The sequence below is a fragment of the Zalophus californianus genome, chromosome 2 (genome assembly GCF_009762305.2).
Source record: "Zalophus californianus isolate mZalCal1 chromosome 2, mZalCal1.pri.v2, whole genome shotgun sequence".
Taxonomy (NCBI): Eukaryota; Metazoa; Chordata; class Mammalia; order Carnivora; family Otariidae; genus Zalophus; species Zalophus californianus.
Window position 1 is genome coordinate 60,644,656 of NC_045596.1, and position 27,768 is coordinate 60,672,423.

At 39.9% G+C, this 27,768-nt stretch overlaps 1 protein-coding gene across 1 annotated transcript in view; it reads left to right on the forward strand.

Annotated features, from left to right (window-relative positions):
* The first annotated feature begins 2,134 nt into the window (after window positions 1-2,134).
* ART3 (ADP-ribosyltransferase 3 (inactive)) overlaps window positions 2,135-27,768 on the forward strand; it is a 155,011-nt gene continuing 129,377 nt past the window's right edge. The window contains exon 1 of the mRNA XM_027599236.2: window positions 2,135-2,242. The gene's annotated coding sequence lies outside the window, so the exon portion shown is untranslated. The remainder of the gene's footprint in view (window positions 2,243-27,768) is intronic.

Here is a 27,768-nt window from a genome sequence, read left to right on the forward strand (position 1 = left end):
AAAAGTGACTAAAACAGAAGTGTATTTCTCCCTGACAAAAGCGGGTAGACTAGGGCTTATACGGTAGTTCGGCTTCATGGAAATCTCACAGGCTCCTTCTATCATTTGCTTTATTGCCACCTCTAGGTTGGTGTCTCCATGCACATGGCTGAAGGGGGCTTGCCACCATGGCCACTTTCTAAGGACAGGATGGTGGGAAAGCAGAGAAAGGGCATGTTCCTCATTTTTAGACCTATCCTGTAAGTTGCACTCATCGCTTTCCAGCACCTTCTGTGGGCCAGAACTTATTCGCATGGCCACAACAAACTGCATGGGAAGTCAGGAAATGTGATGTTTGTTCTGGTTGATCCACTAAGATTTGGAGGTTTCAGTACTGCGAAACAACATTTCTTTTTTTGTTTTGTTTTGTTTTAATTTAAATTCCAGTTAACATACAGTGTGATATTACTTTCCGGTGTACAGTATAGTGATTCCACTATTCCATACAACACCTGGGGCTCATCATAAGTGCACTCCTTAATCCGCATCACCTATTCAACCCATCCCTCACCCACCTTCCTCTGGTAACCATTAGTTTGTTCTCTCTAGTTGAGCCTGTTTCTCAGTTTGCCTCTCTTTCTTTTTTCTCCCTTTGCTCATTTGTTGTTTAAATTCCACATATGAGTGAAATCATATGGTATTTATCTTTCTCTGACTTATTTAGTTTAGCATTATATTCTCTAGTTCCATCCATGTTGTTGCAAATGGCAACATTTCATTCTTTTTTATGGCCGAATAATATTCCATAGTATACATATACCTCATTTTCTTTATTCATCAATTGATGGACACTTGAACTCAAGACAACATTTTTTTTTCCTTCAGCAAATGTATTTTTTAAAATTAACATATAATATATTATTTGTTTCAGGGGTACAGGTCTGTGATTCATCAGTCTTACACAATTCACAGCACTTGCCATAGCACATACCCTCCCCAGTCAGGACATTTCTTAACTTTTTTTTTTTTTTTTTTTTTGGTTACTGACTCTCCTGAGATTAAATTGAATTCTAAATTAAATTAAATTTCTCCCTAAAGAGAACAATTAAATATTAATAAATAAGATTTTGTAGGATTGAACTTCAGTAGGCCACTAATCAGTGTATTAACTAAGATTTTTTAATCTCCCCAAGGACCAGTTTTTGTCCCCTGAGAGCAATCTCCAATTCTCAGTGGGGTGAGGACACTGAGAATGCATGCTATAGGATAATGGGGAACATAATAGCATTTTCTGTAACATGGTGCACATTTTTGGGCCAATGCAGAATACTCTTTAAAGAAAACTGTGGTGACCTTTGATACAGCTTGCTCGCTTGGTTATGCTTAAGTTTGGTGATGACTGCAGCCATGCATAGGGTGGAGCTGGGTTTAGGTCCCAGCTTTGCTACTTAACGACTGTGCAAAATACTTCTGCAAGCCTCAGTTCCCTCTTCTGATAAAACTATTACTGTCCCCACAGGTTGTTAAAATTAAAGGCAACAATTCATAGTCAACTGCAAAGTACCACAAAGCTAGAGATCATTCTTTCTAGCAAAGAAAGGGAGATGGAATTTTCTTAGAATAAATACTAAGGTCCAGCATGGCCTGCCTTTGTCCACCTTTCCAAGCTCTTCCTGCATAACTCTGGTCCAACACCCTTTCTTCCCTCTGTTCCTCAAAGGGACACATGCCTCCTTCCCACCGCAGTTTTTGCTCATGCGCTTCCCTGCCTGGAATCCTGTGCCTGTTCTGCCTTCTTACCCTACTAGTAATCCTAACCACCTTACAATCCAAGTTGGCATTTCCCCCGGTAAGACTTTCCTGACCCCCAGACTCGGTCAGGATCCCACATATGCTCTCTCAGCACCGCGTGCTGACATCGAAGGCAACGTTACCCTTGCCTGCAATCCTATGGTCCAATCTCCTTCCACCGCAAGAACAGGGAAGGCTTTCGAGGATCCACGCAAGCGCACAGGACTGAGGGAAAGCTTGAGGGAACCAAGGCTCCCGGCCCGCTTCGACACTGCGCGTGCGTAGCGCTACCTGGGGGGGCGGACCAGCTGACCTCCCTGGGGGCTGAGAGGCGCGCACTGCGCATGCCCAGCTAGCCCGCTTCCAGAACTTTCAGTGCGGAGGCTACGGGCACCGCTCGCGCATCTGGTGCCGCTGCTGGGTTCTCCTGCTGTTCGTGCTGAATCGGCCAGAGGAACACATTGGGAGAAAGGTAGTGGCTGTACCCCTTCGGGACCTCTCCTCCCTGCCCCCTGTCTGGCCGACAGCCTGCTGCCCCGAGAGGCTGCGTTTCTTCGGGGCGGGGGGCGGGGAGGACGCCGGGAACGGGGCCTGTTTTGCAGTTTCCACACGAGGCTTGGGTTGACGCCGGAAGGGTTTGGTTATCGGGTGTGGGGCTACCGGGCGAGGCTTCGGAGGGTCCTTCGACTGCAGTTTGTGGTGACTGGGAGAAGGCCTTTTGGACAAGAGAAAAGAGGCACTGGGGTCAGTTAGGAGCCACGGAAGGCCCACCTTGTTTATTACACAGAAGGGGCTACTTTCCTCTGCTAACAAGCTGCATGGGAGGGCTCGTCTGGAGGCGCGGCTGAGTGGCCGGGACGACTCTGTACTAAGCGTGCGCGGGCTGGCGTGACCTGTAGAAATAGACGAAGGCTGGGGCCGCTCCCGGCACCCCAGCGGTGCAGTCACTTGTTTCCCAGGCCGCCTTTTGGAAGTTGTCTTGAAAGCTCTGAGAAAAAACATTTTCCTGTCTGGGCAGGACAGAAAATCCCATCGAAGTGTCATTTATGGCCAGATAGGGCTTTTAGGGGAAAGAGAAACCCAGCGAGAGGATATTGCAGGCATTTCTCTCAGTCCTGGGGAAGGAGCCAAGGATTATCAGCATTTTGGAATCAACGATAAATTCTGTTTCCCTTTGGACATGGTCTTAACCTGTTTTGCTTCCAACAGTTCCTATTCCCCAAGGAACCAAATGCTGATGTAACCCTCAAGAGCCTTGCAGAGGCATGATTATGTTTTCATATGTGCTCCCGGACTTTCCCCTTTCGTCCTTTTTGGTTATGGAATTAGTGTGGTCTGTTTAATTATATACAGTTTTACAGACTGTCACAGTGAAGATAAGTCTTCCTTTTACTTGTGAAAGGGGAAGTTTCTTTCAAAATGAAATCCCCAGGCCTGTTTGAATTTCTTACAGGGTGGACTTCCCCTTCTCTCAGCAGCTATTGCTAGTATTAAAGAATGCTGACTTGAAAAGGGTTTATTTCTTGAAAGTCTCAGAAGCCCCTACTTAGCTTTCTGATTTTTATTTTTTCCTCTTTTTCCCCTATACAGGGAGTTCTTTCTTCCTTCCAAAATATGGTAAGGTGTCTGCAGGCAAATCATAGTTGTGTCCACATCTCAGATAACAAAGAGAAAGGAACAAATTCTTCCTTTACTGATCTTATATCAGGCCTCCTGGCTTATATTTTTTTATCTAAAGCTGAAGGACTAGGTTAAATCTGTTAATAAACTATCCTGAGAGGAAATGTTAGAACATCATTGAAGGAGATAGCAGGAGGGAGGAATGAAGCGGGGGAAATCGGACCGGGAGAGGAACCATGAGAGATGATGGACTCTGAAAAACAAACTGAGGGTTCTAGAGGGGGGATGGGTTAGCCTGGTGATGGGTATTAAAGAGGGCACGTCGTGCATGGAGCACTGGGTGTTATACGCAAACAGTGAATCATGGAACACTACATCAAAAACTAATGATGTGATGTATGGTGATTAACATAACAAAAAATTGAAAAAAATAAAGGACAGCTGTGGCTGAATGCTGGCGGTAACACATTTTTGCTCTTTTATTGTCTGATGACATGTTACCATAGTTATTAAGCTGCTGCCTAATTTGAAGAAAAATTATCCTGAAGAGGGAGAAAATATTTTTGTTTAAAAACCCATATTTATTTAAAGTGATTTACATTAAAATTCCTTATCTAGGTAACTTTACAAGAAAAAAGTCCATGCTCTTGAGACCCTTAATTTACTGCTTATCATTCATTTATTTCATTTACCAAGCTTTTATTACAATTCTAGACGCTATGGACACAAATATGAACAATAATCTCTGCCGTGAAAGAGCTCACAGTTTAGTGGGGGGAAAGTGGCATTCAAAGTAGTGATTACTGTAGAGGAAGTGGTATAATAAAGGATTGCACTCAGTTATTAGAGGTACATAAAAAGTCAGCTCTGGTTGAATTAGGTCTGGAAGGGAGAGTTGGTTGGAATTTATTACTAGAAGAAGGTGGATGGGGAGGCATTTTGTGCAGGAAGCATGAGAAAAACGATGCCAAAATTTGGAAACTGTAAGAACTGTGGTAAGGGTGAAGGGTACAGTGATAAAATTGGAGTGGTGAGAAATGAGGCTAGGAATATAGCAGCAACCAGAGGGTGAAGGGCCTTGTAAATCCTTATGCGGTGAGCAAACCTTCAAGAATTTTGACCAAAGGAGTGAGGTGAGGAGATTCACAAACACATAGGTACACCTATATCCACATCTGACCCTTGTCACTAAAAAATATTTTTAAATAATCTTATTTTACACAAACATTATGTTTACATAGTCTATATATTTAAAAATGTTTTTTTATATTTGTAGTCTATTCTCTGAGCACTGGAGTTGTTTCTCTTGGAATTGTTTATATTTCATTAATTTGAAAAAACCTCTTATTTTTTCAAAGATTTTACTTTCTTGGGATAGTTTCCTTTTTTGGAAATATAGAGACAAGGGTTAAAAACATTTTTATATCTCCTATAACATTTTGACTGATTACTTGCCAGAACGATTAGATTAATTTTGTAATGCCCCCATCTGATGTACCAGTTTCCCAATTCCTTTGTCGTTTGTATTTACTTTTATTTAATGTGTGAAACTTGGCACCTGAGATCAGTGTTTATTTAGTTTCTTATTGACCTTTTAGTTTGTCTTGTCTTAATACCTGCATCTTCTGTCTTTTCAAGATCACTTGTCAAGTGGAGTCAAGAGTATTAACTTTATAAATGTATGTCAATTCTTCACATATTCTGAATAGGAAGCTTTAATCCATTTTCAGTTGAAGTATCTGCTTTTTTAATTTCGTTGTTTTCTTAATTTTTATTGAAGTATATTGCATGTTCTTTTTTTTTAATATGTTAGTCACCATACAGTACATCATTAGTTTTTGATGTAGTGTTCCATGATTCATTGTTTGCATGTAACACCCAGTGCTCCATGCAATTCATGCCCTCCTTAATACCCATCACCGGGTTCACCCATCCCCCCACCTCCCTCCCCTCTGAATGAAGTATATTGCATGTTCTAAGCTGAATTGTGTCCTCTCAAAATGGATATGTTGAAGTTCTAACCACCAGTACCTCAGAATGTGACTGTATTTGGGGACAGGGTCTTTAAAGAGGTAACTGAGTTAAAATGAGGTCATTAGGGTGGACCCTAATCCATTATGACTGATGTCCTTATGAGAACAGTTAGGACACAGACATACACAGAGAAGACCATGTGAAGACACAGGGAGAAGAGGGCCACCAACAAGCCAAGGAGAGAGGTCTCACAAAGAAACCAACTCTGTTGATTCCTTGATCTTGGAGTTTTAGTCTCCAGAATTGTGAGAAAATAAATTTGTTGCTAAAGTTGCTCAATCTGTGGTATTTTGTGTGATAGCCTTAGTAACTAATGCAACCTATATACAGGGGAAACATATGTATATATATAGAAACCTGCACCAGCATCATGACTCTGGATTTTCACTGTCACTGGCATGACGGTATCATTCCCTTCTTCCCCAAAGATATATCACAAATGAGTTTGCCTATTTTTGAACTATATAAATGGCATTATATATGTTCTATTTAGTGTCTCGTTCTTATGACTAAATGTTTTTGAGATTCATCCATGTCATGATGGAGTAGTTTCATTTTAATTGCTCTCTTGAATTCTGTTGTATGACCTACCACAAAGTATATATTCAGCTAATGGATATTTTGATTTTTTTCCCCTTTTGGGCTAAACTGAAAGTTGCTGTTATGAATGTTGTGTGTATCTTTTGGTGCATATATATATATGCATATATATATATATATATATATGCGTGTTTCTGTTCAGTGTATTAGGAGTGGAATTGCTGGTTCATAGAGTCTATGTATATTCAACTTAATTTATGCTGTTTATGCTTCCACCAGCAGTGAATGAGAGTTTCATTGACCCTACATTGCCATGTGTATTTAATATCATTAGGCTCATTGCCTTTTTATTTTAATTTTTTGCTCTTGAATGTTTAGAAGTTTTTCATTTTTACATAATACTGATTTCTATTTATTTCTGTAATGTATAGGTTTTTTTTCTTTTCCTTTTTTTTCTTTTCTTTTTTAAAGATTTTATTTATTTGATAGAGTGAGAGAACACAGGCAGGGGGAGAGGCAGGGAGAGGGAGAAGCAGGCTTCCCGCCAAGCAGGGAGCCTGATGTGGAACCTGATCCCAGGACCCTGAGATATGACCTGAGCTGAAGGCAGACGATTAACTGACTGAGCCACCCAGGCGCTCTCTTCTCTTCTCTTCTCTTTTCTCGCTCCACACCCAGCCTGGGGCTTGTACTCACAACCCTGAGATCAAGAGCCGCATGCTCTGCTGACTGAGCCAGCTAGGTGCCCCTGTAGTTTATAGGTAATCTATAATTGATTATTTCAAACGATAAATTATTGTCTGATATTGTATATTTTATTTTCAAGTTTTTATCTAAATTTCAGTTAACATGTAGTGTAATATTAGTTTCAGGAGTAGATTTTAGTGATTTATCACTTACATATAATACCAGTGCTCATTACAAGTGCCCTCCTTAATACCCATCATCCATTTAACCCATCCCCCTGCCCACCTCCCTTCCAGCAACCCTCAGTTGGTTCTGTATAGTTAAGAGTCTGTTCTGTGGTTTACCTCTCTTCCCCACCCCATGTTCATATGTTTCTTAAATTCCACATGTGAGTGAAATCATATGGTATTTGTCTTTCTCTGACTTATTTTGCTTAGCATAATACACTCCAGCTCCATCTACGTTGTTACAAATAATAAGATGTCATTCTTTTTTATGACTGAGTAATATCCCACTATTTATATATGTATGTATGTATACCATAATTTCTTTATCCATTCATTAGTCAGTGAACATTTGGGCTCTTTCTATTATTTGGCTATTGTCAACAAAACTAAAAGGCAACCTTCAGAATGGGAGAAGATATTTGCAGATGACATATTTGATAAAAGGTTAGTATCCAAAATCTATAAAGAACTTATTGAACTCAACACCCCAAAAACAATCATTAAGAAATGGGCAGAAGACATAAATAGACATTTTTCCAAAGAAGACATACAGATGGCTAGCAGATACATGAAAAGATGGTAAACATCACTCATCATCAGAGAAATACAAGTCAAAACTTCAATGAGATATCACCTCACATCTGGCAGAATGGCTAAAATTAACGCAGGAAACAACAGATGATGAGGATGCGGAGAAAGGGGAGCCCTCTTATACTCTTGATGGGATTGCAAACTTGTGCAGGCACTGTGGAAAACAGTATGGAGGTTCCTTAAGAAGTTAAAAATAGAATCATCCTTTGGTCCAGCATTGCACTACTAGATATTTACCAAAGGATACAAATATGTGGATTTGAAGGGATACATGAACCCCAATGTTTATAGTAGCATTATCAACGGAAGCCAAATTATGGATTTAAGTTTCTTGACCTCCAAATTAATATCTAAGTCTCCCACTAAAGTTTGTTAGTGATTTTTCTCCAGTTGCCATCAGATAGTGGCTGGGTCTGGAGTCATCTGAAGGCTTGGCTGTGCTGGATGACTAAAATAGCATCACAGGCCACCTCCATGGGGCCTCTTTCCCCAGCTGTATAGCCCAGGTATTAATTGGCCCCTGAAGACTTCTCCATGTGGGCTCTCTAATCAGCAATATAGCTGAGGCAGTGACAGTTCCTCCACCTCCTCCACCTTCACCCTCCATCCTTTCTTCTCCTTTTCCTTTTGCTCTTCGTCCTCTCTCTTCTTCACTGTGTACTTTTACATTTTTCTGTATATCTTCATACTACTTCAGTTTACTGTCTAGTGTTCTTTCATTTTAGCCTGAAGGACTCCGTTTAACATTTCTTGTAGGCAAGTCTAATGGTATCAAACTCCTTTAACTTCTGTTTATCTGGAAATGTCTTCATTTCTTTTTCATTCTCAAAAGGTAGTTTTGCCAGATACAGAATTTTTGGTTGACAAATTTTTTTTTTCCTTTCTGCATCTTAAATATGTAATCCTATTCTTTCTGGCCTCCATCATTTCTGATGAGAAATTGGCTGTTAATCTTACTGAAGATCTTTTCTATTTGAGGAGTCCCTTCTCTCTTGAATCCTCTTCAGAATTTTCACTTTGTCTCTGAGGTTTTTTTTATTATATTATGTTAATCACCATACATTACATCATTAGTTTATGATGTAGTGTTCCATGATTCACCGTTTGTGTATAACACCCAGTGCTCCATTCAATACGTGCCGTCTTTAATACCCATCACCAGGCTAACCCAACCCTCCACTCCCTCCCCTCTAGAACCCTCAGTTTGTTTCTCAGAGTGCATAGTCTCTCATGGTTCGTCTCCCCCTTCAATTCCTCCTCTTCACTTTTCCCTTCCTGCTATCTTCTTCCTTTCTTTTTTTTTTAATATATATTATTTGTTTAAGAGGTACAGGTCTGTGATTCATCAGTCTTACACAATTCACAGCACTCACCATAGCACATACCCTCCCCAATGTCTATCACGCAGCCACCCCATCCCTCCCACCCCCCACCACTCCAGCAACCCTCAGTTTGTTTCCTGAGATTAAGAATTCCTCATATCAGCGAGGTCATATGATACCTGGCTTTCTCTGATTGACTTATTTCACTCAGCATAACACCCTCCAGTTCCATCCACGTCGTTGCAAATGGCACGATCTCATTCGTTTTGATGGCTGCATAATATTCCATTGTATGTATATACCACATCTTCGTTATCCATTCATCTGTTGATGGACAGCTTGGCTCTTTCCACAGTTTGGCTATTGTGGACATTGCTGCTATAAACATCAGGGTGCAGGTGCCCCTTTGGATCCCTACATTTGTATCTTTGGGGTAAATACCCAGTAGTGCAATTGCTGGGTTGTACGGTGGCTCTATTTTCAACTTTTTGTGGAACGTCCATACTGTTTTCCAGAGTGGTTGCAGCGGCTTGCATTCCCACCAGCAGTGTAGGAGGGTTCCCCCTTTCTCTGCATCCTCGCCAACATCTGTCGTTTCCTGACTTGTTAATTTTAGCCATTCTGACTGGTGTGAGGTGGTATCTCATTGAGGTTTTGATTTGGATTTCCCTGATGCCAAGTGATGCTGAACACTTTTTCATGTGTCTGTTGGCTATTTGGATGTCTTCTGTGGAAAAATGTTCATGTCTTCTGCCCATTTCTTTTTTTTTTAATTTTTTATTATGTTAATCACTATACATTACACATTACATTATTAGATTTTGAGGTAGTGTTCCATGATTCATTGTTGGTGCATAACACCCAGTGCTCCATGCAGAATGTGCCCTCTTTAATACCCATCACCAGGCTAACCCATCCTCCCACACACCCCCCCCCCCCGAACGCTCAGTTTGTTTTTCAGAGTCCATCTTCTCTGATGGTTCGTCTCCCGCTCCGATATCCCCCCCTTCATTCTTCCCCTCCTACTATCTTCTTTTTTTTTCTTAACATATATTACATTATTTGTTTCAGAGGTACAGATCTGTAATTCAACAGTCTTGCACAATTCACAGCGCTCACTATAGCACACAAACTCCCCAGTGTCTATCACCCAGCCACCCCATCCCTTCACCCCCCCACACACTTCAGCAACCCTCAGTTTGTTTCCTGAGATTAAGAATTCCTCATATCAGTGAGGTCATATGATACATGTCTTTCTCTGATCGATTGACTTCGCTCAGCATAACGCCCTCCAGTTCCATCCACATCGTTGCAAATGGCAAGATCTCATTCCTTTTGAGGCTGCATAATATTCCATTGTGTGTGTGTGTGTGTGTGTGTGTGTGTGTGTATATATATATGTATATATATACCACATCTTTGTTATCCATTCATCTGTCGATGGACATCTTGGCTCTTTCCACAGTTTGGGTACTGTGGACATTGCTGCTATAAACATCGGGATGCACGTACCCCTTTGGATTCCTACATTTGTATCTTTAGGGTAAATACCCAGTGCAATTGCTGGATCGTATGGTAGCTCTATTTTCAACTTTTTGAGGATCCTCCATACTGTTTTCCAGAGTGGCTGCACCAGCTTGCATTCGCACCAATAGTGTAGAAGGGTTCCCCTTTCTCCACATCCCCACCAACATCTGTCATTTCCTGACTTGTTAACTTTAGCCATTCTGACTGGTGTGAGGTGGTATCTCACTGAGGTTTTGATTTCGATTTCCCTGATGCCAAGTGATGTTGAACACTTTTTCATGTGTCGTTGGCCATTTGGATGTCGTCTTTGGAAAAATGTCTGTTCATGTCTTCTGTCCATTTCTTGATTGGATTATTTGTTCTTTGGGTGTTGAGTTTGATAAGTTCTTTATAGATTTTGGATACTAGCCCTTTATCTGATATGTCATTTGCAAATATTTTCTCCCATTCTGTCAGTTGTCTTTTGGTTTTGTGGACTGTTTCTTTTGCTGTGCAAAAGCTTTTTATCTTGATGAAATCCCAATAGTTCATTTTTGCCCTTGCTTCCCTTTTGGCGATATTTCTAGGAAGAAGTTGTTGTGGCTGAGGTCGAAGAGGTTGCTGCCTGTGTTCTCCTTTAGGATTTTGATGGACTCCTGTCTCACGTTTAGGTCTTTCAACCATTTGGAGTCTATTTTTGTGTGTGGTGTAAGGAAATGGTCCAGTTTCATTCTTCTGCATGTGGCTGTCCAATTTTCCCAACACCATTTGTTGAAGAGACTGTCTTTTTGCCATTGGACATTCTTTTCTGCTTTGTCAAAGATGAGTTGACCATAGAGTTGAGGGTCCATTTCTGGGCTCTCTATTCTGTTCCAGTGATCTGTGTGTCTGTTTTTGTGCCAGTACCATACTGTTCTGATGATGACAGCTTTGTAATAGAGCTGGGTCCGGAATTGTGATGCCGCCAGCTTTGCTTTTCTTTTTCAACATTCCTCTGGCTTTTCGGGGTCTCTTCTGGTTCCATACAAATTTTAGGATTATTTGTTCCGTTTCTTTGAAAAAAGTGGATGGTATTTTGGTGGGGATTGCGTTGAATGTGTAGATTGCTCTAGGTAGCATTGACATCTTCACAATGTTTGTTCTTCCAATCCATGAGCATGGAACATTTTTCCATTTCTTTGTGTCTTCCTCAATTTCTTTCATGAGTATTTTATAGTTTTCTGAGTACAGATCCTTTGCCTCTTTGGTTAGATTTATTGCTAGGTATCTTATGGTTTTGGGTGCAATTGTAAATGGGATTGACTCCTTAATTTGTCTCTCTTCTGTCTTGTTGGTGTATAGGAATGCCACTGATTTCTCTGCATCGATTTTATATTCTGCCACTTTATTGAATTCCTGTATGAGTTCTAGCAGTTTTGGGGTGGAGTCTTTTGGGTTTTCCACATACAGTATCATATCATCTACAGACAGTGAGAGTTTGACTTCCTCTTTGCCGATTTGGATGCCTTTGATTTCTTTTTGTTGTCTGATTGCTGTGGCTAGGACTTCTAATACTATGTTGAATAGCAGTGGTGAGAGTGGACATCCCTGCCGCATTCCTGACCTTAGGGGGAAAGCTCTCAGCTTTTCCCCATTGAGAATGATATTCGCTGTAGGTTTTTCCTAGATGGCTTTTATGATACTGAGGTATGTATCCTCTATTCCTAATACTCTGAAGAGTTTTGATGAAGAAAGGATGCTGTACTTTGTCAAATGCTTTTTCTGCATCTACTGAGAGGATCATATGATTCTTGTTCTTTCTTTTGTTAATATATTGTATCACGTTGATTGATTTGAGGATGTTGAACCAACCTTGCAGCCCAGGGATAAATCCCACTTGGTCATGGTGAATAATCCTTTTAATGTACTGTTGGATCCTATTGGCTAGTATTTTGGTGAGAATTTTTGCATCCATGTTCCTCAAGGATATTGGTCTGTAATTCTCCTTTTTGATGGGGTCTTTGTCTGGTTTTGGGATCAAGGTAATGGTGGCCTCATAAAATGAGTTTGGAAGTTTTCCTTCCATTTCTATTTTTGGAACAGTTTCAGGAGAATAGGTATTAATTCTTCTTTAAATGCTTGGTAGAATTCCCCTGGGAAGCCATCTGGCCCTGGGCTTTTGTTTGTTGGGAGATTTTTGATGACTGCTTCAATTTCCTTAGTGGCTATAGGTCTGTTCAGGTTTTCTTTCTTCCTGGTTCAATTTTCGTAGTTGATACATCTCTAGGAACACATCCATTTCTTCCAGGTTATCTAATTTGCTGGCATATAGTTGCTCATAATATGTTCTTATAATTGTTTGTATGTCTTTGGTGTTGGTTGTGATCTCTCCTCTTTCATTCATGATTTTGTTGATTTGGGTCATTTCTCTTTTCTTTTTGATAAGTCTGGCCAGGGGTTTATCAGTCTTGTTAATTCTTTCAAAGAACCAGCTCCTAGTTTCGTTGATCTGTTCTACTGTTCTTTTGGTTTTTAGTTCATTGATTTCTGCTCTGATCTTTTATTATTTCTCTTCTCCTGCTGGGTTTAGGCTTTATTTGCTGTTTTTTCTCTAGCTCCTTTTTTTTTTTTTTAAGATTTTGTTTATTTATTTGACAGAGAGACACAGCGAGAGAGAGAACACTTTCTAGCTCCTGTAGGTGTAGGGTTAGGTTGTGTATTTGAGACCTTTCTTGTTTCTTGAGAAAGGCTTGTATTGCTATATACTTTTCTCTTAGGACTGCCTTTGCTGTATCCCAAAGGTTTTGAACAGTTGTGTTTTCATTTTCATTGGTTTCCATGAATTTTTTTAATTCTTCTTTAATTTCCTGGTTGACCCATTCATTCCTTAGTAGGATGCTCTTTAGCCTCCATGTATTTGAGTTCTTTCCGACTTTCCTCTTGTGATTGAGTTCTAGTTTCAAAGCACTGTGGTCTGAAAATATGCAGGGAATAATCCCAGTCTTTTGGTACCGGTTGAGACCTGATTTGTGACCTAGGATGTGATCTATTCTGGAGAATGTTGTATGGGCACTAGAGAAGAATGTGTATTCCGTTGCTTTGGGATGGAATGTTCTGAATATGTCTGTGAAGTCCATTTGGTCCAGTGTGTCATTTAAAGTCTTTATTTTCTTGTTGATCTTTTGCTTAGATGATCTGTCCATTTCAGTCGGGGGTGTTAAAGTCCCCCACTATTACTGTATTGTTGTCAATGTGTTTCTTTGCTTTTGTTATTAATTGCCTTATATAATTGGTTGCTCCTCTGTTAGGGGCATAGATATTTACAATTGTTAGATCTTCTTGTTGGATAGACCCTTTAAGTAGGATATAGTGTCCTTCCTCGTCTCTTATTACAGTTTTTGTTTTAAAATCTAATTTGTCTGATAATAAGGATTGCCACCCCAGCTTTCTTTTGGTGTCCATTAGCATGGTAAATGGTTTTCAACCCCCTCACTTTCAATCTGGGGGTGTCTTTGAGTCTAAAATGAGTCTCTTGCAGACAACATATCGATGGGTCTTGTTTTTTAATCCAATCTGATAGCCTGTGTCTTTTGATTGGGGCATTTAGCCCATTTACATTCAGGGTAACTATTGAAAGATATGAATTTAGTGCCATTGTATTGCCCATAAGGTGACTGTTACTGTATGTTGTCTGTGTTCCTTTCTGGTCTCTGCTGCTTTTAGGGTCTCTCTTTGCTTAGAGGACCCCTTTCAATATTTCTTGGAGGGCTGGTTTCGTGTTTGCAAATTCCTTTAGTTTTTGTTTGTCCTGGAAGATTTTTATCTCTCCTTCAATTTTCAGTGACAGCCTAGGTAGATGTAGTATTCTTGGCTGCGTATTTTTCTCGTTTAGTGCTCTGAAGATATCATGCCAGTCCTTTCTCACCTGCCAGGTCTCTGTGGATAGGTCTGTTGCCAATCTAATGTTTCTACCATTGTAGGTTACATGTCTCTTCTCCCGAGCTGCTTTCAGGATTTTCTCTTTGTCTCTGAGACTCGTAAGTTTTACTATTAGATGTCGGGGTGTTGACCTATTTTTATTGATTTTGAGAGGGATTCTCTGTGCCTCCTGGATTTTGATGCCTTTTCCTTCCCCACATTAGGGAAGTTCTCTGCTATAATTTGCTCCAGTATACCTTCTGCCCCTCTCTCTCTTTCTTCTTCTTCTGGGATCCCAATTATTTTAATGTTTCGTCTTACCGTATCGCTTATCTCTTGAATTCTGCCCTCGTGATCCAGTAGTTGTTTCTCTCTTTTTCTCAGCTTCTTTATTTTCCCTCATTTGGTCTTCTATATCGCTGATTCTCTCTTCTGCCTCATTTATCCTAGCAGTTAGTGTCCCCATTTTTTATTGCACTTCATTTATAGCCTTTTTGATTGTGATTTGGTTAGATTTTCGTTCTTTTATTTCTCCCGGAAGGGTTTCTCTAATAACTTCTATGCTTTTTTCAAGCCCAGCTAGTATCTTTAAAATCATGATTCTGAACTCTAGGTCCGACATCATACTAATGTCTGTATTGAGTAGGTCCCTGGCAGACGGTACTACCTCTTGGTCTTTTTACTTAGGTTTTTTTTTTCGTCTTGTCATTTTGTCCAGAGGAGAATAGATGACAAGAGAACAAAATGGTAACAGGTTAACAACGTCTCCAGCAAATATACTCTAAACATATCGGAAAAGACCTGAAACCAGGGGGAAAGAAAGAAAAAAGAAAGAGGAAAAACATAAAAACAAACAAAAACAGAACAAAACAAAAAAAACCAATATGATCAAATATGATCAGGCTACTGCATAGATCAGTGCCACACACTAGATTTTGGGTTTATTTTGGTCTGTTAGAAGAAAGTGCCTCCTAAAATTTTAAAGAAAGAAAGATTTATATATGTCCAAAATAAGGGTTGATACAATGAAGGGTTGGAAGATGACTGTAAAGATGAAAATTATAAAAGATTTTATAAAAGGAATTGATAAGAAGTTGTTTGAAAAAAGAAGGAAGAAGGTTTAAAAAAAAAAAGAATGTGATCAGGCAGGAGACTAGAACAAAGCCATACAGTAGTGATTTAGGGTATATTTTGATCTGTTAGAAGAAACTATCTCAAAATTTTAAAGAGAGAACGACTTATATATGCCAAAAATAAAGGTATCTACTATGAAGGGATAGAATATGACTACAAATGAAAAATAAAAAAGTTTTTTTTTCCAAAAAGGAATTGATAAGATGGTTGAAAAAGGGAAAAAGAAAAATTTTAAAAAAAGTTAAAAAAAATTAACTTTGAAAAACTAATGAATCATGGTAAAAAAGCCATGAATTCTATGTGCAGTATTCCCCTAGCCCTGGCGTTCTCCTGTTCTCCTTGATCGGTAAACTTGGTCTTGGCTGGCTGTTCTTGCTGATCTTCTGGGGGAGGGGCCTGTTGCCGTGGTTCCCAAATGTCTTTGCTGGAGGCGGAATTGCCCCGCCCTTGCCGGTTGGGGCTAAGCAGTCTGCTCGGGTTTGCTCTCGGGAGCTTTTGTTCCCTGCAAGCTTTCCGTACAGCTTTGGAGGACAAGAGTGAAAATGGTGACCTCCCAATCTCCACCTGGAGGAGCCGAGAACTTTGGGCCCAGCTCCTCTGCGTCCCCAGAGAAAAGCAGTCAGTCACTCCCGTGTCCCCGGTTCCCGCCCGCACTCCGTGCTCACCTGGCCTGTGACCAAGCATTTCTGTCTCTGGCACCCGACCCCGTGTGGAGTCTCCAAACCCAGCAGATCCCTGTGGTGTGTTCCTACACCGCTCCTTCTGGGGGAGGAAGGGGAGTCTCTCTGGATCTGCCACTTGTTGGGTCCCTGCTGGAGGAGCAGTGGCCCCACTGGGCCGCATATCACGGTTTATGGCAACCCCGAGCTGAGAGCCCGCACCTCGGCTCTGTCCCTGCAGCCAGCTTCCCTGCTCTGATACCTGGGAGCTCTGCCGCACTCAGGTGTCTTTCTGTGACCCCAAGGGTCCTGAGACCACACTGTCCCGTGAGGGTTCCACCCCCCGCTTAGCCCCTGGAGCGACGTCCCTCAGCAGAGCAGACTTCTAAAAGTTCCGCTTTTGTGCTGGGAGGCTCTATCACTTGCCAGAAGCGGCCAACGGAGGCCCCTTCCCCCGCCGTCTATTCTCCCGAATATCGCCTCAAATTCACTTCTCCGCACGTTTTACTTTCCAGTAAGTGGTCGCTTTTCTGTTAAGAGAGTTGTTGCTATTCTTCTCTTCCATCTCCTGTTGAGTTCGTAGGTGTTCAGAATGGTTTGATCCCTATTCAGCTGAATTCCTGAGACCAGATGAAATCCAGGTCTTCTACTCCTCCGCCATCTTGCTCCGCCCCTCCATTCAAAAAAAATTTTTTTTTAAAATGGGATTGATAAAATGTTGGTTGAAAAGGGGAAAAAGAAAAATTCAAAAAAAATTAAAAAAATTAACTTTGAAAGACTAAAGAATGGGGGGGGGGGGAAGCCATGAATTCCATGTGTAGTATTTCCCTAGTGCTGGAGTTGTGCCGTTCTCATTGATCGGTAAACTCGGTCTTGGCTGGCTGTTCTTGCTGATCTTCTGGCTGAACGGCCTGTTGCCGTGGTTCCTAGATGTCTTTGCTGGAGGCAGAATTGCTCTGCCCTTGCCGGTCCGGGCTAAGTAATCTGCTCGGGTTTGCTCTTGGGAGCTTTTGTTCCCTGCAAGCTTTCAGTACAGCTTTGGAGGAGAGTGAAAATGGCGGCTTCCCAATCTCTGCCCCAGAGGAGCCAGAACTCGGGTCTCCACCCCTCAGTGAGCCCCTAGAGAAAAGCAATCACTCTCCTCTCCCCAGGCTCCGGCCGCACTCTGTGCTCACCCGGCCTGTGACCGAACATTTCTGTTTCTGGCACCTGACCCCGTCTGGGGTCTCCAAACCCAGCAGATCCATGTGGTACGCTCCCGCGCCACTCCTCCCCGGGGGAGGAAGGGGAGTCTCCCCGGATCTGCCGCTTGTTGGGTCCCTGCTGGAAGAGCAGTGGCCCGACTGTGCCGCGGATTACGGTTTATGGCAACCCCTGAGCTGAGAGCCCACTCCTCGGCTCCGTCTCTGCAGCCGGCTTCCCTGCTCTGATACCTGGGAGCTCTGCCGCACTCAGGCACCCCGGTCTTTCTGTGACCCTGAGGGTCCTGAGACCACACTGTCCCGTGAGGGTTCCACCCCCTGCTTAGCCCCTGGAGCGACGTCCCTCAGCAGAGCCGACTTCTAAAAGTTCTGCTTTTGTGCTCCGCTGCTTTGTCACTTGCCAGTAGTGGCTTACAGAGGCTCCCACTGGCTCTCTTCCCGAATATCACCTCGGATTCACTTCTCTGCAGTCCTACCTTCCAGAAAGTGTTCGCTTTTTTGTTCAGAGAGTTGTTGCTAATCTTTTCTTTGATCTCCTCTTGAGTTCGTAGGTGTTCAGAATGGTTTGATCCCTATTCAGCTGAATTCCTGGGACCAGACGAAATTTAGGTCTCTTACTCCTCCACCATCTTGCTAGGCAGAATGTCTCTGAGTTTTGATCATATAGCTATCCTGTGGCTCTTTGGGTTTATCCTCTTTGTAGTTCAGTGAACTTCTTGGATATGTGGATTCATGTAGTCCATCATATTTGGGATATTTTCTGTCATTATTTTTGCAGGTATTCTCTCAGCTTTTTTATTTTTTTCTGGGACTTGCATTATGAGTATATTGGTTCATTTGATGGTATTATAAGTCCCTTAGGCTCTGTTTACTTTTCTTCATTTTTTTTCTTTCTGCTCCGCAGACTTAATAATTTGAGTGTCCTATTTTCAAGTTGCTGATTCTTTGGCTGGCTCACAACTGCTGATGAATCCCTCCAGTGAATTTTTCATTTCGGTTTTTTACTTAGCAGCTCCAGAATTTCTATTGGGTTCTTTTTTATAATTTGTGTCTATTTATTGATGTCATTTTGTTCACACATCATATTCCCAGTTTCTTTCTATTCTTTGTACATGGTTTCCTTTAGCTCTTTGAGCATATTTAATGCAGTTGATTTAATATCTTTGTCTAGTAAGTCCAGTGAATGGGCTTCCTCAGGAATGATTTTCTGTCACTTCTTTCCCTTTGATTGGGCTGTATTTTTCTGTTTCATTGTATGCTTTGTGAGTTTTTGTTGCTGAAAACTGGACATTGACTATTGTGGTAACTCTAGAAATCTGATTCAGTCTTCAGGGATTGTTGATTTTGCTTGTTGACTGCTGGAACCATCCATTGGTGACTTTCCCAAGTATTTTTGTAAAGTAGGTATTCTTTGTTGTGTGTGGCTAATGAAGTTTTCATTTCATTGTCTCTGTGGTCAGCCAATGACTTGACATATCTCTATAAATATAGGTCAAGAAAAGTGGAATGACACAAAGCCTGCTTATGTGTGTTAGGATAAAATTTATTTGAAGTAAATTTCAGATAGTTATCTTTGAGACCTGAATCAGAGTTGAATTCCAAAAGTTACTTTTGTATATCTTCTCTTAAAATGAGCACATTACATCTCAGGCTTTGCAATATATACTTAATTCTTACCTGAAATACGTAAAGATTTTGTTCCTTTTTCTACATATCCATGTTTACAACCTACTTAAACCATCCCCTTCTAATCTCACCACTCAACGGTACTTCAAGTTAGAATTAAATGGTGTTATTTTGGAAAATGCGCTTATTTTCTACCTTTTAGAGTCCCAGGAGATCTGCAAGTCATGAAATAGAGGAAATAGCAATGGAAAAAAGTTACCTTTTGGGAACTAAAAGCCTCTTTTGTATTGTACTCTAGTACCACAAAAATCAAACTTGATTTTAAAATAAAACATTATCTCACACCTGTGTCCTGTATTTACATTGTCATCTCACTTGATTTGACCCCCCCACAAGCTTGGTGCTCAGAAAACAGGTAATAGTGGTGTCTGGGTGGCTCAGCCAGTTAAGTGTCTGCCTTTGGCTCAGTTCATGAGCCCAGGGTCCTGGGATGGAGCCCCACGTCACGCTCCCTGCTCGGCAGGAGTCTGCTTGTCCTTTTCCCTCTGCCCCTCCCCCCTCCACTCATGTGCACGTCAGTGCCCTCTAACTCAGTCTTGCTCTCTCTCAAATAAATAAAATCTCTTTAAAAAAAGGCAGATAATAAACTTTGTGATGAAGAAAGTGAGGTCCAAAAATTCAGTCACTTTTTTTTCCAGGGACATACATGTAGTAAAAGCAGAGTTAACAATCACCTGTAGTTCTTTCTTAAACCATTTTCTCAACTTAGGCTTCCCAGATCACTAAATAGGTATCCTCTTAATTTCACTCAAGCCATTCCTGACCTGCAGTTATTTTGGCTCTCTAGCACTCATCCCCACAATCTTTCTGGTTACAGACTTTGCGGCCACAGGGTTTCTTCTCATTGGAGCTGGAGGGAAATTTCTTTTAATGCTTTTATGAAAGAATGCCTAGGGTTGCAAGTAGCTATGGTTCCAGTTTTCCCAAGAAAATTAAATTAACTTCCTTGAGACAGAAAGACTGCAGAGTTAAGAGGAGAGGAGAAAAAGGCAAAGACCTGAGGATGTTTGAACTTTTCAGTCCTGCTGTCCCTGACACAGGCTCTCCACCGCCCCTCTCCCAGCTTTCTGCAGTTTAGTTACATGCAAGATAATTCCCTGTTTTTGCTTAAACTGGCTTAAGTAGGGTTTCTGTATCTTGCAACTGAAAGAACCCTAATAAAACCATGTTCTTCATACATTTTTTTCCTGTACAATTAAAAAAAAGGCGGGGGCAGTTTAGGACCCTTTCTCTTGCACTTTTTCCTTTTTAGGCATTGAGCATCCTAACTTCTACACATGTGTATGTATAGAATGTTATTGTGAATGGGGGAGAGATGTGGAAGGATCTCAACATTGGTTACAATAAAAGGAGAGATGAATTTTTTCTTTATAAATTTTTTCATTGTTTCACGTTATTTTCTGACAATTTTAATAAGGAAGGGGTGCCTGGGTGGCTCAGTCTGTTAAGTGTCTAACTTTTGGTTCTGGCTCAGGTGGTGATCAGGGTCATGGGATTAAGGCTCGCATCAGGCTCTGTGCTCAGTGCAGAGTCTGCTGGAGATTCTCTCTCCCTTTTCCTCTGCCCCTCTCCATCTTGAGCACACACGTGTGTGTGCTCTCTCCAAATCAATGAATGTAATTGTTAAAAAGTTTTTTAATAAAGAAAATAAAGCATTTAAAATAAAATGTACTTCTTTTGAGTTCAGATGTGCCTATTATGTTTGTAGCAAATGCTAATGTATAGCATTAATAACAGTTTATTCTAAACCCTTTTCATCTTATTTTCTGAGACTCTGTCAGTCATGAGGATTGTATATGCTTTATTTTTTTGTAGTTCTCAGTTACAAAAATAGTTATTGTTTTTCAAATTACAGAATTGAATGTGCATTTTCAAACTATATTTGCCACTCACTGCGAGATTCAGTGTACTTCTGGTAGGAATTGTGGTAGTGCTCCCAGTTGAAAATTGTGCTCTAACATTTTCAATTCATGTTATGATGTCTGCCATTGTGGATATGTTCTATTTTACTTTTTTCTTTGGTTTTGTGGTATTTGTTAATTAGACTTTGTGGTTTCTTGCGTGTCATTTGTTGAAAGTAATTTGTTCTTTGTTTTTGAGTGATTTAGTTAGAGGTAGACATGATACTAGTACTCATATTGCTGTTTACTAAAAATGTATAATTCCAATTTAGTTTTTGTTTACTTAGTCCAAAAATATATATAGTGTATACTTTTAATGTGTGAGGTCTGTGACTTGAGATTTTGATGTTTCTAGTATTTTTTTTCTCAGTCCTTCTTTCTCTCCAAGCTAAATAATTATCTTAGTGTCACAGGTGTGTTAAGCTATGTATAGAAATCTGCATGTGTACAGGGATGGTGTATGTCTATAATGCTGATTTTGCGATGCTTGCTCCCTGGCTAAGCTGAAGTTCTGCATGCTCCTTAATAAGAGTTTCACTTAGATTACTTTGAACAGACAGCTACACATTCTGCTTCCTTTGTCAAATCTTCTCTGAATACACTACAGTTGTAGGTCATCCATCCTTTTCATGAATAATTTTACACTTATTTCAGCATTTATAATGTTGACTGTCTTACCCTATTCCCATTAGTGTTCCTTCTGGGTAATGACTGAGCATTGACAAGACTAGAGACAACATGTATCCATATAAATTTCATTTATTTGTAGTGATTACCCATCATCAGGAGAGATAATTGCTCTTCAAGACCTAAATTCATAAGCAATATGTTTACTATAATTTCTTATAACTTGTAATTGAAAATTTCGTTATGGATTGTTGAAGTGAATAAACAAGGAGGTTGTTACATTGATGTTGCTTGGAAGCCTATGCAACCAAACCAAAATCTGAGCCAGAGTCAATGCACTTGAATCTGAGAAAATGAACCTTAAGAACAATTAATCACAGACAGGCAACGAGGCTTTCCCAAATAAGGCAGTTGCAAAAGCCAATCAGATAATTTCCTTGATTTGTCTCTATGTGTTCTCTATAAAAACCTCTCTCTGAGCTCCTGTCTATGGAGTGTTCCTAACCATTTTGGTTTGGTGCTGCCCAGTTTGAATTGATGTATGCCCAGATCAACTCTTAACAATTTCAGTGTGCCTCAGTTTGCCTTTTAGCAGGATTATTCTTGTTGATTGCCCAGAAGTCTTCCAAGCTCCTCTCTAGAACTACTAAGGTGGAGCTAAGTAGATCACATATTATTTCCTCCCTACTTATGGTTGACTTCATTGCTGCATGGAATTTTCTTTTTTTTTTCTAAAAAATTTTATTTATTTGAAGGGGGGGACAAGCAGGGGGAGGGGCAGATGGAGAGGGAGAGGGGAAGCAGACTCCCTGCTGATTGGGGAGCCCGTTGCAGGGCTTGATCCCAGGACACCGAGATCACGACCTGAGCTGAGGTCAAAGGCTTAACTGACTGAGCCACCCAGGTGTCCCTGAAATTTTCTTATAATATCATTGACAAGATGAGAAGTTCTATTACCTACACAGTGTAGAGTGGTATATTCATGGTTTAGTCTCAATTTTATCCTTTATTCCATTTAGGCAAGTTATAACTTTGATTTCTGTTCATTTCACTCTCATGATTGCAAGAATATAAGCATTGTTTAATTTTATCTTTAATACTTTACCTTGTTTTATATCCTTATAGGGTTTTTTTAAATATTTATTTATTTGACAGAGAGAGAGAGACATCGAGAGAGGGAACACAAGCAGGGGCAGAGAGAGAGGGAGAAAGCAGGCTTCCTGCTGAGCAGGGAGCCTGATGCGGGGCTCAATCCCAGGACCCTGGGATCATGACCTGAGCCGAAGGCAGACGCTTAACGACTGAGCTACCCAGGTGCCCCTATCCTTATAGGGTTTTAGTGATATTTACGTGGTCGTCTGATTTAACACCTATTTCTACTAATTATATTCAACACAATACTATTATTTCCAACATATTAGAATTCTTTTTTGATCAGTTTTATTTACACATATGACTTCCACTTATGTGAATGTTGGTATTTATTATCTTTTGTTGGTGGTGACATTTGTTTTATATATATGTTTTGTTTTTTCAGCTGGATTATAATTTTGAGGTCAGGCACCATGTCTTGATTGTCTTTGCGCCATTGGATCTTGAAGTTAGTAGGTGCCTAGTAATTATTAAGTTGAACTTAATTGCAATTGAGAATATTCTAGGCATATTTCTCTTTCACCTCATATAATGATTTAAAGGAGGTCTTTAATTTCTAACCACAGAGAAGTTTTTGCCTCAGTGGTCCTAGAGGTAAAAAGGGGGGATGTCATTTTGATTAATAAAATAGGCCAGGTGGTCTTGGAAATTTTAGCAATACCTTGGAAATAACCATTGATGTCTCCTTTAGGACCCAGATCTTTGAGGTCAGTTTAGGTTTCTTAAATAAATCCCCACACTGACCAAGTATTTTCAAGTAATAAAATTGGTATCCCTATGGCTGAGATGAATGCTCTGCAAACTGTTAATGGTCGAGGTTATAGAACTCTTGAGAATCTAGTAGAAACTATGAATACATGTATATTAATTTTCCTTATAATTTTAGGGAAGTTGTTGATCCCTAAATATGGCACGTCCCAAGATAATCAGGAATAACAGCCTTGCAGATTCTATAATTCTTCTTAAATTCAGATTGATGTTAAGCTTTTTTCAACTCCCCTTTTTGTTTTCTCCCCCTTTCCCATTCTAAAGTTAACTAAGGGAGTTTCCTGCATCTGAGTCTAGGAAATGAGATAGCCATGCTATTCTGGCTTTAATTAGATTTGAGTGTCCTGGGAAAATGTTGCATAACATGTAAACATGGTCTTCTCTATGTCAAGTGAAAATAACACAAGTTTTTTTTGAAAGATCTTTCAGGATGAAACTTGGGGTGGGAGAGATTTTCCCTTCCTCTGAACAGCTGTTGCTGCTATTAGAACATTAAACTTAGCTTTGAAACATTTTTATTTTTTAAAGTCATTTACGCCCCTGCTTAAAACCTTAATTCTCTTCCCACGGGGTTTTCATAGTCCAGTAAACAGTTTGCCAATGCACATGTTTCATATTGTAATGGAAGAAGGTCATCATTCCCTCTGTGCTTGTATGGTGAATCAACAAAACTAGTAAGCATCTCTTTATTTTCAAGTTTACTTTCTCCTAAGATTCAAGAAGTACCTAAGGCCTTTGGAAAGTTGTCCTGTCCTTGGAGTGAGTACCAGTTTCCAAAGGATTCTAGCTATGGCAAATGCCAGTAACTTTTCGTTTATTCATTCAGTGAGTATTGAGCATTATTATGTGTCTAGTACTCTTGTAGGTACCAACAATAAGTGGCAAATAAGACAGGTACAGTTTCTGCTCTCATAGACATTTATGCGGATAAAGAACAAAGGCATGAAAAAATATGTAATATATTTAGAGATGGTGATAGATCAAGAATGATAGAAGTAGTGCTATTTTTTCTTTTTTTTTTTTTAAAGATTTTATTTATTTATTTGAGAGAGAGAATGAGAGCCAGAGAGCACGAGAGGGAAGAGGGTCAGAGGGAGAAGCAGACTCCCCGCCGAACAGGGAGCCCGACGTGGGACTCGATCCTGGGACTCCAGGATCATGACCCGAGCCGAAGGCAGTCGCCCAACCAACTGAGCCACCCAGGCGCCCAGAAGTAGTGCTATTTTCAATAGGTTGGTGAGGAAAGCTTTCTCTGAGAAGGTATATTTGAGTAGAGACCTGGATAAAGTGAAGGAATAAGATATGGGAATGTGTTTACTGCGCTTGAGAAGCAATAGGAGGCTGTATAGCTGGAATGGAAACATGGGAGGGAGAATGATCCGAATGAGGTGGGAGAATTATGTAGAACTTTACAGACTATATGCTATTGGAAGGCTGAGACCAGGGGATCCATAATCTCATTTATATTTTAAAAGTACTACCCTGGCTGTTGTGTAGAGAATAAATGATAGCAGGCAAGAGGGTAAGCAGGGAGACTAATAATGAAATACTATTATTTGGTGACCTGAAATATATCCAGTAGTGGTTTAATGATTTTTTAATATAAGCAATTAAATTATAGTCTAGCATTGGACAAAGAAGTTTTGGTGTATATATATATATATATATATATATATATATATACACACACATACATATGTATACACATGTACATATACATACATATATATACATGTACATATATGTATATGTATATATATATGGCTCTCTTCAGTTCAGATTTTTCTCAGAGATGGGTAACTTCAGGGTCACTGAGAACATAAATCCTAGCCCTTTAAGATTAACACTTAGTGTCTTTGACAGTTGGTTTTCATTTGCTTAATTTTTTTTCTTATTAGTGAAAATATTCTTTGTAGAAAATATTGAAAATAAAGTAAAAAGTGAAAACCATCTATAATTCTTTTATCTAGATATAGTATTTTAGCTGACTCTTGACAGTTATTTTGCTCACATTTCTGGAGGATTTCTATTTCTGCTTATATAGGTGAGAAAACAGAGGTTCAGGCAGACTTTAATTACTTGTTCAGAATTACCAGAGTAATTACTTTCATATTCTTAGTGCTTTATTGAGGTTCTTAGCCAGCCCCTGAATGTCATGAAAATGGTGTTATCAAGTTCTAGATATGAACAGTGAATAACTAAATACTGTGACAAAGAAAATTAAGAGACACAATTACAGTCATTTTTTCCCTTATCCTTAAGGCCAGTGTTCTCAGATGATGTTGCAGTTTATAAGATCATTGTGGACCATGTATTTCCCTAGAAAAAAGAGATTCTCCCTCTCAGATTTATAACATGACTATACAGGAGCACCTGGGTGGCTCAGTCGGTTGGAAGACCAACTCTTGATTTCGGCTCAGGTCAATGATCTCAGGGTCCTGGGACTGAGCCTCACATAGGGCTCCCTGCTTACTCAGGGGTGTGTGGGGGATCTGCTTCTCTCTCTCTCTCCCTCTACCCCTCCCCATACTCGTGTGTGCATACACGTGCTCTCTGTCTTCTCAAATAAAATCTTAAAAAAAATGCAACAGGTTTCTGTTGATTTTGTATTCTGTGACTTTACTGAATTCATGTATCAATTTTAGCAGTTTTTTCATGGAGTCTTTCCAGTTTTTGGTATAGAGTATTATGTTATCTACAAATAGTGAAAGTTTGACTTCTTCCTTGCCAATTTGGATGCCTTTTATTTCTTTTTGTTGTCTGATTGCTGTGGCTAGGACTTCTAGTACTGTGTTGAATAAAAGTGGTGAGAGTGGACATCCCTGTCTTGTTCCTGACCATAGAAGAAAAGCTTTTAGTTTTTCCCCATGGAGGATGATCTTAGCTGTGGGTTTTTCATATAAGGCCTTTATTATGTTAAGGTATGTTCCTTCTGACTCTACTTTGTTGAGGGTTTTTATCTTGAGTAGAGGTATTTTGTCAAATGCTTTTTCTGCATCTATCAGAATGTTCATATAGTTCTTTTTATTTTGTGGTGTATCACATGGATTGATTTGCAGATTTTTTGTTTTTTAATTAGGCTCCACCCCTAGCGTGGAGCCCAGTGTGGGGCTTGAACCCATGACTCTGAGATCAAGACCTGAGCAGAGATCAAGAGTTGGATGCTTAACTGACTGAGCCACCCAGGCACCCTGATTGATTTGCAAATATTGCAACACCCTCGCAATCCAGGAATACGTCCCACTTGATCGTGTCGAATGATTTTTTTAATGTATTGTTGGATTTGGTTTGCTAGTATTTTATTGAGAATTTTTGCATCTGCGTTCATCAGGGATATTGGCCTGTAATTCTTTTTTTAGTGATGTCTTTTTTTTTTTTTTTTAAAGATTTTATTTATTAGAGAGAGGGAGAGCGTGCTCATGTGCACAAAAGAGCGGGGTGAGGGGCAGAGGGAGAAGCAGACTCCTGAGCAGGGAGCCTGATGTAGGGCTCAATCCCTGAACTTTGGGATCATGACCTGAGCCGAAGGCAGATGCTTACCGAACTGAGCCACCCAGGTACCCTCTTTAGTGATGTCTTTATTTGGTTTTGGTATCAGGATATTGTTGGCCTTACAGAATGAATTTGGAAGTTTTCCTTTGTTTTCTATTTTTTTGGGGTAGTTTGAGAAAAATAGGTATTCTTCTTTACATGTTTTGTAGAATTCGCCTATGAAGGTATCTGGACTTCTGTTAGTTGGGAGATTTTTGATTACTGATTCAGTTTCCTTGCAGGTTATGGATTTGTTTCTTCCTGTTTCAGTTTTGGTAGTTTATGGATGTCTAGTTATTTATACATTTTTTTCTGGGTTGTCCAATTTGTTGGCATACAGTTTGCATAATATTTTCTTATAATTGTATTTCTGTTGGTTGTTATTTGTCCTCTCTCATTTGTGATTTTATTTGGGTCCTTTCTCTTTTCTTTTTGATAAGTCTCGTTAGAGGTTTATCAATTTTATTAAATTTTCCAAAGAAGCAGCTCCTTATTTCATTAATCTGTTCTATTGTTTTTTTAATTCCTATAATCATTTATTTCTGCTCTAGTCTGTTATTTCTTTTTACTGACATTAGGCTTCATTTGTTGTTCTTTTTCTATCTCCTTTAGGTGTAAGGTTAGGCTTTTTATTTTTATTTGAGGTTTTTCTTGCTTCTTGAGGTAAGCCTCTATTGCTATATACTTACCTCTTAGGACCACTTTTGCTGCATCCCTAAGGTTTTGCACTTTGTATTTTCATTTGTTTCCATTTATTTTTTTATTTCTTTTTTGATTTCTTGGTTGACCCATTCATTGGTAGCATGTTGTTTAATCTCCATGTATTTGTGGTCTTTCATGTATTCAAAAAAATTAAAATTTGTAGATACAGATTAAAGAACAAATTCTTATGTACTCACCACCTAAGCTAGCCA